The 11,305-nt window shown below is 38.0% G+C and overlaps 1 pseudogene; it reads right to left on the minus strand.

The window, feature by feature from the left end:
* Window positions 1-1,112: 1,112 nt before the first annotated feature.
* LOC125130386 (tubulin alpha chain-like) lies at window positions 1,113-1,889 on the minus strand (annotated as a pseudogene).
* Window positions 1,890-11,305: the final 9,416 nt, after the last annotated feature.

An 11,305-nucleotide genomic window follows, 5' to 3' on the forward strand; every position in this document is an offset into this window, starting at 1 on the left:
CTAGGGGTTGAATCAGAGCTGTAACTGTTGGCCTATGCCAGAGCCATAGCAACGTGGGATCCGAGCCGAGTCTGTGACCTACGCCACAGCTCACAGCAACGCCGGGTCATTAACCCACTGAGCAAGGGCAGGGATTGAACCCACAAAGTCATGGTTCCTAGTCGGATTCGTTAACCACTGCGCCACGATGGGAACTCCTCCAGTCCACTTTAATTAGATGAAAAAATCACAAAAAAGTACAGAAGTTGGAGTTCCCGTCGTGGCTCAGTGGTAACGAACCTGACTAGCATCCATGAGGACTCAGGTTTGAGCCCTGGCCTCCCTTAGTGGGTTAAGGATCTGGCGTTGCCCTGAGCTGTGGTGTAGGTTGCGGAGGTGGCTCAGACCCATATTGCTGTGGCTCTGGCATAGATCAGCAGCTGTAGCTTCAGTTGGACCCCTAGCCTGGGACCCTCCACATGCCACAGGTGTGGCCCTAAAATGCAAAAAAGAAGAAAAAAAGAAAAATAGAAGTTGGCAAATACATTTATGATATATGAAAATGATTAACTGCTGTTTCATGAGAATTATTTAATACTGAAATTGGAAGGAAGTAATACTACGTATAAATTTCTGTGATAGTTACTGACAATACTGGTACTTGATTTCAAAATTTTCTGAAATATCTTAGTTTTGATTTGCCTAATTCTTATTCCTGTATTTATAGCAGAGTTACATGATTTAAAAACTACTTAAGAAACTTCATGGGATTACAGGGTTTAACAGAATTTTATTATGTAGCATATAAGCTCAAGCAGGAAAAAATACAGGTCATAACATTTATCAAATAGCTCATTACTAGGACCATTTTCTTTTAAAATTTTATGCATCTGGTTCAAAATTCAAAAGGTACAAAAGGGCATATAATGAAGTCACCCTCCTACTTTTTTTTTTCTTTCTTAAAGCCTTTACTTTTTGAGACATGACAGAAAAAATCTTACAGGTACACATGGAAAGTACATGATCACAGTTGAAAGTGAAGACAATCTAATCAGAAAGCTTTTACTCCTGTCAGCTAATGCTGAAGCTGAAGTTCTGCGTATGACATACTGAAGGGCTTAAAGGAATGGTAATTAATATTCCTCGCCTTCTTCCTCTCCCTCTCCCTCAACAAAATCCTCACCAACCTCCTCATAATCCTTCCTAAGGGCAGCCACGTCGTCATGGGCCTCAGAAAACTCTCCTTCCTCCATGCCCTCACCCACATACTTGGCATACATCAGGTCAAACTTGTGGTCCAGGCGAGCCCAGTCCTCAGCGATGGCTCTGGTGTTGCTCAGCATTCACACTGCCCGCTGTACTTTGGCCAGGTCTCTGTCAGGCCACCACAGTGGGGGGCTGGTAACTAATGCCAACCTTGAAGCCAGTGGGGCACCAGTCCACAAACTGGATGCTGCGCTTGGTCTTGATTGTGGCAATGGCGGCATTGACGTCTTTGGGAACCACGTCACCATGATACAATAGGCATCAGGCCATGTATTTACCATGGTGAAGGTCGCATTTCACCATCTGGTTGGCTGGCTCAAAGCAAGCATTAGTGATCTCTGCTACAGAAAGCCGTTCCTGGTAGAACAGCAGGGGCGTATGTGGCCAGAGAGAAATGGATGTGGGGGTAGGGCACCAGGTTGGTCTGGAATTCTGTCAGATCAACATTCAGGGCCCCACACCCTCCTACTTCTATTTCCTTACTACCCACTTTATCTCCTGAGCAGCGAACGTTATTATTTGTTTTCTATATATCCTTTCAGATCTATTTTATTCATGTCTAAGCAACTATATTTTTTCCTCTTTTACACAAATGGTAACTTACTATATATTTTTCCTTAAATTTTTTTTTTTTTACTACGCATCTTGGAGAACCTTCCAAATCAGTTTGTAATGTGCTTCCTTTTATGAGCTATGTTGTATTGCATTGTCTGGATATATCATTATTTTAAAAGTCCCCAATTGGTGAATATTTATATTCCATCTTTTGTTATTATTACAATGACCTTATTTCTTGGTTTCTTTGGAACAGTCTCAGCTATGCCAGTTATCCCAGCTTAAACATTTCTTGTGCCCTCTTTCTCCGTAATAGTGTCCCAGTTTCAACAAAACAATGTTTTATGGTTAGCTTAGCTATTATAATGCCACAGTGAATGAGATTATGTATCTTTTTATTTTGCAGGTTTGCAAATAATTTGTAGATTAAATTTCTAGAAGAAGAATTTGAGTCAATTCTACTTCTAAGAATTATATGCATTATTATATAATGTATAATGTATTATTATATACATTCATAATTTTGATAGGTGTTGCCATATTGCCTTCCATATTGGTCATACTATTTTACAGTCTCACTGGCAATTAGGAGAGTACTTATTTTTCCACTCTCACCTCAGTTCATTATCACTTTTGTCTTTCCAAAAGGTTTAAAATGGTATCTGTGTTATTTTTATTTTACTTTTTAAAAATTACTGATGAGGTTGAGCATCTTTTTATATTTAAAAAAATTTTGTTGATTTACAATGTTCTGTCAATTGCTATAAAGTGACTCAGTTATATATATATATATATATATATATATACACACACACACACACACACACACACATTCTTTTCCTCACATTAGCCTCCATTATGTTCCATCACAAGCGATTATTCAGTTCCCTGTGTTATATACAGCAGGATCTCATTGCTTATCCACTCCAAATGGTATAGTTTGCATCTAACCCCCAAATCCCTGTCTATCCCACTTCCTCCTCCTCTGCTTTGACAACCACAAGTCTGTTCTCCATGTCCATGTGTTTGTTTCTTTTCTGTAGATAGGTTCATTTGTGCCATGTATTAGATTTCAGCTATAAGTGATATCATATGATATTTGTCTTTCTCTTTCTGACTTCACGTAGTATGCAAGTCTCCAGTTCTGTCCATGTTGCGGCAAATGGCATTATTTTGATCTTTTTTTATAGCTGATTAGTATTCTATTTTGTATATGTACCACATCTTCTTAATCCAGTCATCTATTGATGGACTTTTAGGTTGTTTCCATGTCTTAGCTATTGTGAATTGTGCTTCAGTGAATGAAGGGGTGTATATATCATTTTCAGTGAAAATTTTGTCTAGATAAATGCCCAGGAATGGGATTGCTGGATCATATGATAGGTCTATATTTAGTTTTCTGAGGTACCTCCATAGTGTTTTCACCAATTTATATTCCCACCAACAGGAGGGTTCCCTTTTCTCTACACCTTCTCCAGCATTTGTTATTTGTGGACTTAACTAATTTTGGCCATTCTGAACCATGCGAAGTGGTACCTCATTGTAGTTTTGATTTGCATTTCTCTAGTGATTAGTGATGTTGAACATTTTTTCATGTGCTTGTTGGCCATCTGTGTCTTCTTTGGAGAAATGTCTATTCAGGTAGATCTTCTATACATTTTTCTTTTTCTTTTTTTTCTTTTTTTTTTTACTGTTGATCTGTATGAGTTGTTCGTATATTTTGGAGATTAGGCCCTTCTCAGTTGCACCATTTGAAACTATTTTCTCCTATTCTGTAGGTTGTCTTTTTTTTTTTTTTTTTAATGGTTTCCTTTGCTGTGCAAAAGCTTGTCAGTTTGATTTGGCCTCATTGGTTTATTTTTGTTTTTATTTCTGTTGCTTTGGGAGACTGACCTAAGAAAACATTTGTGTGGATAATGTCCTAGAATGTTTTGCCTATGTTCTCCTCTAGGAGTTTGATGGTGTCTTGTCTTATGTTTAAGTCTTTAAGCTATTTTGAGTTTATTTTTGTGCATGGTGTGAGGGTGTGTTCTAGTTTCACTGATTTACATGCAGCTGACAGTTTTCCCAGCACCACTTGCTAAAGAGACTATCTTTTTCCCATTTTATATTCTTGCCTCCTCTGTCAAAGATTAATTGACCATAGGTGTCTGGGTTTATTTCTGGGTTCTCTATTATGTTCCCTTGGTCTGTATGTCTTTTTTTGTACCAGACCCACACTGTCTTGATTACTGTAGCTTTATAATATTCTCTGAAATCTGGGAGAGTTATGCCTCCTGCTTGACTTTGGTTCCTCAGGATTGCTTTGGCAATTCTGGGACCTTTATGGTTCCATATTAATTTTTAGATTGTTTGTTCTGGTTCTATGAAAAATGTCATGGGTAATTTGATAGGGATCGCATTGAATCTGTAGATTGCCTTGGGTAGTGTGGCCATTTTAACGGTATTCTTCCAATGCAGGAGCATGGAATGTCTTTCCATTTCTTTTAATCCTCTTTAATTTCCTTGATTTGTTTTATAATTCTCATCATATAAGTCTTTCATCTCCTTGGTCAGATTTATTCCTAGGTGTTTAATTTTTTGGGGTGTGATTTAAAAAAGTATTGTATTTATATTCCTTTTCTAATATTTCATTGTTAGTATACAGAAATGTAACCAATTTCTGAATGTTAATCTTGTATCCTATTTTGCTGAATTCATTGATCAGTTTGAGTAGTTTTTAATGTGGAGTCCTTAGAATTTTCTATATATAGTATCATGTCATCTGCATAAAGTGGCAGTTTTACCTCTTCTTTTCCAGTTTGGATACCTTTTATTTCTTTTGTTTGTCTGATTGCGGCAGCTAGAACTTCCTACTATGTAGAATAAAAGTGAGAGTGGGCATCCTCATCTCGTTCCAGATTTTAGTGGGAAGGCTTTCAGCTTTTCTCCTTTGAGTTTTATATTGGCTGTGGGTTTGTCATAAATGGCTTTTATTATGTTAAGGTATGTTCCCTCTATACCCACTTTGGTAAGAGTTCTCATCATGAATGGATGTTAGATTTTGTCAAATGCTTTTTCTGCATCTATTGACATGATTATGTGGTTTTTGACTTTTATTAACTGGTATATGATGTTGATTGATTTGTGTGTGTTGAACCATCCTTGTGGACTTAAGATGAATCTCACTTGGTTGTGGTGAATGATCATTTTTATATGTTGTTAAATTCGGCTAAAGTTTTGTTGAATTTTTGCATCTATATTCATCAAAGATAATTGGCCTATAATTTTCTTTTTGGTAGTATCTTTGTCTGGTTTTGGTATTAGGGTAATTGTGGTTTAATAAAATGTCTTTGGGATTATTCCTTTCTCTTCAACCTTTTGGAAAAATTTAAGAAGGATGGGTATAAGTTCTTTTTGTTATTCTTGGTAGAATTTGCATGTGAAGCCATTTGGTCCTGGATTTCTGTTTGTAGGGAGTGTTGTTATTATATATTTAATTTCTTTTCTTTTTTTTTCTTGTTTTTTTCTTTTTTAAGGCCACAGCCATGGCATATGGAGGTTACCAGGCTAGGGGTCTAATTGGAGCTATAGCTATAGGCCTACACCACAGCCACAGCAATTCAGGATCTCAGCGGTGTCTGTGACCTACACTGCAGCTCACAGCAATGCTGGATCCTTAATTTACTGAGCAAGGCTAGGGATTGAACTGCAACCTCATGGTTCCTAGTTGGATTCATTTCCTTGGAGCCACAACGGGAACTCCACATATTCAGTTTCATTTCTAGTGCTCAGTCTATTCAGTTGATCTATTTCTTGATCCAGTTTTGGCGGGCTCTAAGTCTCTAGAAAGTTGTCCATTTCTTCTAGGTTGTCAAATTTGTTGGCATGTAATTGTTCATAGTATTCCCTTACAGTTTTTTGTATTTCTGCAATATCCGTTGAGATTTCTTTTATTTTTCCTTTCCCTTTCCTTCCTTTCCTTTGCTTGCTTGCTTGCTTGCTTTAGATCCACCCATGGCATAGGGAGGTTCCCAGGCTAGGGGTGGAATCAGAGCTGTAATTGCTGGCCAATGCTAGATCTGAGCTGCATCTGTACCTGCACCACAGCTCATGGCAATGCCAGATCTTTAACCCACTGAGCGAGGCTAGTGATTGAACCTTTGTCCTCATGGATACCAGTCAGGTTTTTCCCACTGAGCCATGATGGAAATGCCTCATTTCTTACTCTGAGTTCTTTCTCTCCTCTTGTTGAGTCTGGCAAGAGGTTTGTCAATTTTGTTTACCCTTTCAAAAAACCAGCTGTTGTTTTTATTGATTTTTTTTTTATTTTTTAAATCCTATTTTATTGATTTCCTCTCTGATCTTTATGGTTTCTTTCCTTCTACTGACTTTAGGTTTTGTTTGTGCTTCTTTTTCTAATTGTTTTAGGTGGTGGGTTAAGTTGTGAATTTGAGATTTTTTTTTTTGTGGCTTTTTAGGGCCACACTTGAGGCATATGGAGGTTCCCAGGCTAGGGGTCTAATTGGAGCTACAGCTGCTAGCCTACACCACAGCCACAGCAATGTAAGATCCAGGCCACGTCTGCGACCTACACCACAGCTCATGGCAATGCCGGATCCTTAACCCACTGAACAAGGCCAGGGATTGAACCTGCAGCCTCATGGTTCCTAGTTGGATTCATTTTCACTGTGCCACAATGGGACCTCCAAGATTTTCTTTTTTGAGGAAGGCCTGTATTGCTGTGAACTTCCCTCTAAGAACTGCTTTTGTGGCATCCCATAGATTTTGATTGGTTGTGTTTTCATTATCATCTGTTTCGAGGTATTTTTTAATTTCCCTTTTGATTTCCTTGTTGACCTAGTGGTTTTTTAGTAGCATGTTGTTTTGTCTCCATGTGATCAGTTTTTTTCTCATTTCTTTTCCTGTGGTTGATTTCTAGATTCATGCCATTGTGGTCAGAGAAGATACTTGAAATAAGTTCTATACCCTTAAGTTTGTTAAGGTTAGTTTTGTGCCCCAGTATGTGGTCAGTCCTTGAATGTTCCATGCTCACTTGAATATATACTCTGACGTTTTTGGATATAATGTCCTGAAAGTATCAATTAAGTTTAAACTTTTCTATTGTGTCATGTAGGAACTTGGTTGCCTTATTGATTTACTGTCTAGAAGATCTGTCCATTGATGTGAGTGGGGTTTAAAGTCTCCTATTTTGTTCCCATCAATTTCTCCTTTTATGTCTGTTAGTATTTGTTGTATGCATTTGGGTGCCCCTATATTAGGGGCATATATATTGATGAGTATAATATCCTATTCTTGAATGGATCTTATTATCATTAAATAGTGTCCTTCTTTGTCTTTTTTTATGAGCTTCATTTTATTTATTTATTTATTTTTTCTTATTTTTTTAAATAATTTTTTAATTTTCCCACTGTACAGCAAGGGGGTCAGGTTATCCTTACATGTATACATTACAATTACATTTTTTCCCCCACCCTTTGTTCTGTTGCAACATGAGTATCTAGACAAAGTTCTCAATGCTATTCAGCAGGATTTCCTTGTAAATCTATTCTAAGTTGTGTCTGATAAGCCCAAGCTCCCGATCCCTCCCCCTCCCTCCCCCTCCCATCAGGCAGCCACAAATCCCTTCTCCAAGTCCATGATTTTCTTTTCTGAGGAGATGTTCATTTGTGCTGGATATTAGATTCCAGTTATGAGTGATATCATTTGGTATTTGTCTTTGTCTTTCTGGCTCATTTCACTCAGTATGAGATTCTCTAGTTCCATCCATGTTGCTGCAAATGGCATTATGTCATTCTTTTTTATGGCTGAGTAGTATTCCATTGTGTATATATACCACCTCTTCCGAATCCAATCATCTATCGGTGGAGATTTGGGTTGTTTCCATGTCCTGGCTATTGTGAATAGTGCTGCAATGAACATGTGGGTGCACATGTCTCTTTTAAGTAGAGTTTTGTCCGGATAGATGCCCAAGAGTGGGATTGCGGGGTCATATGGAAGTTCTATGTATAGATTTCTAAGGTATCTCCAAACTGTTCTCCATAGTGGCTGTACCAGTTTACATTCCCACCAACAGTGCAGGAGGGTTCCCTTTTCTCCACAGCCCCTCCAGCACTTGTTATTTGTGGATTTATTAATGATGGCCATTCTGACTGGTGTGAGGTGCTATCTCATGGTAGTTTTGATTTGCATTTCTCTTATAATCAGCGATGTTGAGCATTTTTTCATGTGTTTGTTGGCCATCTGTATATCTTCTTTGGAGAAATGTCTATTCAGGTCTTTTGCCCATTTTTCCATTGATTGACTGGTTTTTTTGCTGTTGGGTTGTATAAGTTGTTTATATATTCTAGAGATTAAGCCCTTGTCGGTTGCATCATTTGAAACTGTTTTCTCCCATTCTGTAAGTTGTCTTTTTGTTTTCTTTTGGGTTTCCTTTGCTGTGCAAAAGCTTTTCAGTTTGATGAGGTCCCATGGGTTTATTTTTGCTCTAATTTCTATTGCTTTGGGAGACTGACCTGAGAAAATATTCATGATGTTGATGTCAGAGAGTGTTTTGCCTATGTTTTCTTCTAGGAGTTTGATGGTGTCCTGTCGTCTATTTAAGTCTTTCAGCCATTTGGAGTTTATTTTGGTGCATGGTGTGAGGGTGTGTTCTAGTTTCATTGCTTTGCATGCAGCTGTCCAGGTTTCCCAGCAATGCTTGCTGAATAGACTTTCTTTTTCCCATTTGATGTTCTTGCCTCCCTTGTCAAAGATTAATTGACCATAGGTGTCAGGGTTTATTTCCGGGTTCTCTATTCTGTTCCATTGGTCTGTCTGTCTGTTTTGATACCAGTACCACACTGTTTTGATGACTGTGGCTTTGTAGTATTTCTTGAAGTCTGGGAGAGTTATGCCTCCGGCTTGGTTTTTGTTTCTCAGGCTTGCTTTGGTGATTCTGGGTCTTTTGTTGTTCCATATAAATGTTTGGATTGTTTGTTCTAGTTCTGTGAAAAATGTTGTGGGTACTTGATAGGGATTGCATTGAATCTGTAGATTGCTTTGGGTAGTATGGCCATTTTTACAATATTGATTTTTCCAATCCAGGAACATGGAATATCTTTCCATTTCTTTACATCTTCTTTGATTTCTTTGATTAAAGTTTTATAGTTCTTGGCATATAGGTCCTTTACCTCCTCGGTCAGGTTTATTCCGAGGTATTTGATTTTGTGAGGTGCAATTTTAAAAGGTATCGTTTTTTTTTTTTTTTGGTCTTTTTTTTGCTATTTCTTGGGCTGCTCCTGCGGCATATGGAGGTTCCCAGGCTAGGGGTCTAATCAGAGCTGTAGTCTCCAGCCTACGCCAGAGCCACAGCAACGTGGGATCCGAGCCGCGTCTGCAACCTACGCCACAGCTCACAGCAACGCTGCATCCTTAACCCACTGAGCAAGGGCAGGGACCGAACCCGCAACCTCATGGTTCCTAGTCGGATTCGTTAACCACTGCGCCACGACGGGAACTCCGGTGTCGTATTTTTGTGTTCCTTTTCTAATATTTCTTTACTAATATTTCATTGCTGGTATACAGAAATGCAACTGACTTCTGAATGTTCATCTTATATCCTGCTACTTTGCTGAATTTATTAATCAGTTCAAGTAGTTTTGGGGTTGAGTCCTTAGGGTTTTCTATGTATAGTATCATGTCATCTGCATACAGTGACAGTTTTATCTCTTCTCTTCCTATATGAATGCCTTTTATTTCTTTTGTTTGTCTAATTGCTGTGGCTAGGACTTCCAAAACTATGTTGAAGAGCAGTGGTGAGAGTGGGTATCCTTGTCTTGTTCCAGATTTGAGTGAGAAGGCTTTCAGTTTTTCCCCATTGAGTATTATATTTGCTGTGGGTTTATCATAAATGGCTTTGATTATATTCGGGAATGTTCCCTCTATACCCACTTTGGCGAGGGTCTTGATCATGAATGGATGTTGGACTTTGTCAAATGCTTTTTCTGCGTCTATTGAGATGATCATATGATTTTTTGACTTTTTTTTTGTTATGTGGTGTATGATGCTGATTGATTTGCGTATGTTGAACCATCTTTGTGAACCTGGGATGAACCCACCTGGTCATGGTGTATAATTTTTTGATATGTTGTTGGATTCGGTTGGCTAAGATTTTGTTGAGAATTTTTGCATCTATATTCATCAATGATATTGGGCAATAGTTTTCTTTTTTGGTGGTATCTCTGTCTGGTTTTGGAATGAGGGTGATGGTGGCATCATAGAATGTCTTTGGGAGTATTCCTTCTTCTTCAACCTTTTGAAAGAGTTTAAGGAGGATGGGCACCAATTCCTCTTTATATGTTTGATAAAATTCACCTGTGAAGCCATCTGGTCCTGGACTTTTATTTGTAGGGAGTGATTTTATGACCTCTTCAATTTCATTTCTAGTGATCAGTCTGTTCAGTTGGTCTGTTTCTTCTTGATTCAGTTTTGGCAGGCTGTAAGAGTCTAGAAAATTGTCCATTTTTTCCAGATTGTCAAACTTGTTGCCGTATAGTTGTTCATAGTATTTCTCTTATGGTTTTTTGTATTTCTGCTGTATCTGTTGTGATTTCTCCTTTTTCATTTATAATTTTGGTTATTTGGGTTCTTTCTCTCCTCTTTTTAGTGAGTCTGGCCAGGGGGTTGTAAATTTTGTTCACCTTTTCAAAGAACCAGCTCTTGGTTTTATTAATTTTCTCTATTGTTTTTTGAGTCTCTATTTATGATTTCTTCTTTGATCTTTATAATTTCTTCTTTCTGCTGACTTTAGGACTTTTTGTCCTTTTTCTAATTCATTTAGGTGGAGGGTTAAGTTGTCAATTTGGGATCTTTCTCTTTTTTGAGAAAGGCCTGTATTGCCTATAAATTTCCCTCTGAGCACTGCTAGCGCAGCATCCCATAGATTTTGAGTGGTTGTGTCTTCATTATCATTTGTTTTCAAGGTAGTTTTTAATTTACCTTCTTGATTTCCTCATTGACCCATTGGTTTTTAGTAGCATTGGTGTTAGGTCTCCATGTAGTAGATTTTTCTCTTTCCTTTTCCCATGGTTGATTTCTAATTTCATGGCATTGTGGTCAGAGAAGATGCTTGAGATAATTTCTATGCTCCTAAATTTATTGAGATTAGCTTTGTGTCCCAATATGTGGTCGATTCTTGAGAATGTTCCATGAGCATTTGAGAAGAATGTGTATTCTGCTTTTTTTGGATGTAGTGTCCTGAAGATATCAATTAAATCTAACTTTTCTATTGTTTCCTTTAGGATCTCTGTTGCTTTATTGGTTTTCTGTCTAGAGGATCTGTCCATTGATGTGAGGGGGGTATTAAAGTCTCCTACTATGATTGTATTCCCATCAATATCTCCCTTTATGTCTGTTAATATTTGTTGTATGTATCTGGGTGCTCCTATATTTGGGGCATATATGTTGACGATAGTAACATCCTCTCCTTGGCTGGATCCCTTAATCATTAAGTAGTGTCCTTCTT

Source organism: Phacochoerus africanus, chromosome 7 (assembly GCF_016906955.1).
Source record: "Phacochoerus africanus isolate WHEZ1 chromosome 7, ROS_Pafr_v1, whole genome shotgun sequence".
NCBI classification, from domain to species: Eukaryota; Metazoa; Chordata; class Mammalia; order Artiodactyla; family Suidae; genus Phacochoerus; species Phacochoerus africanus.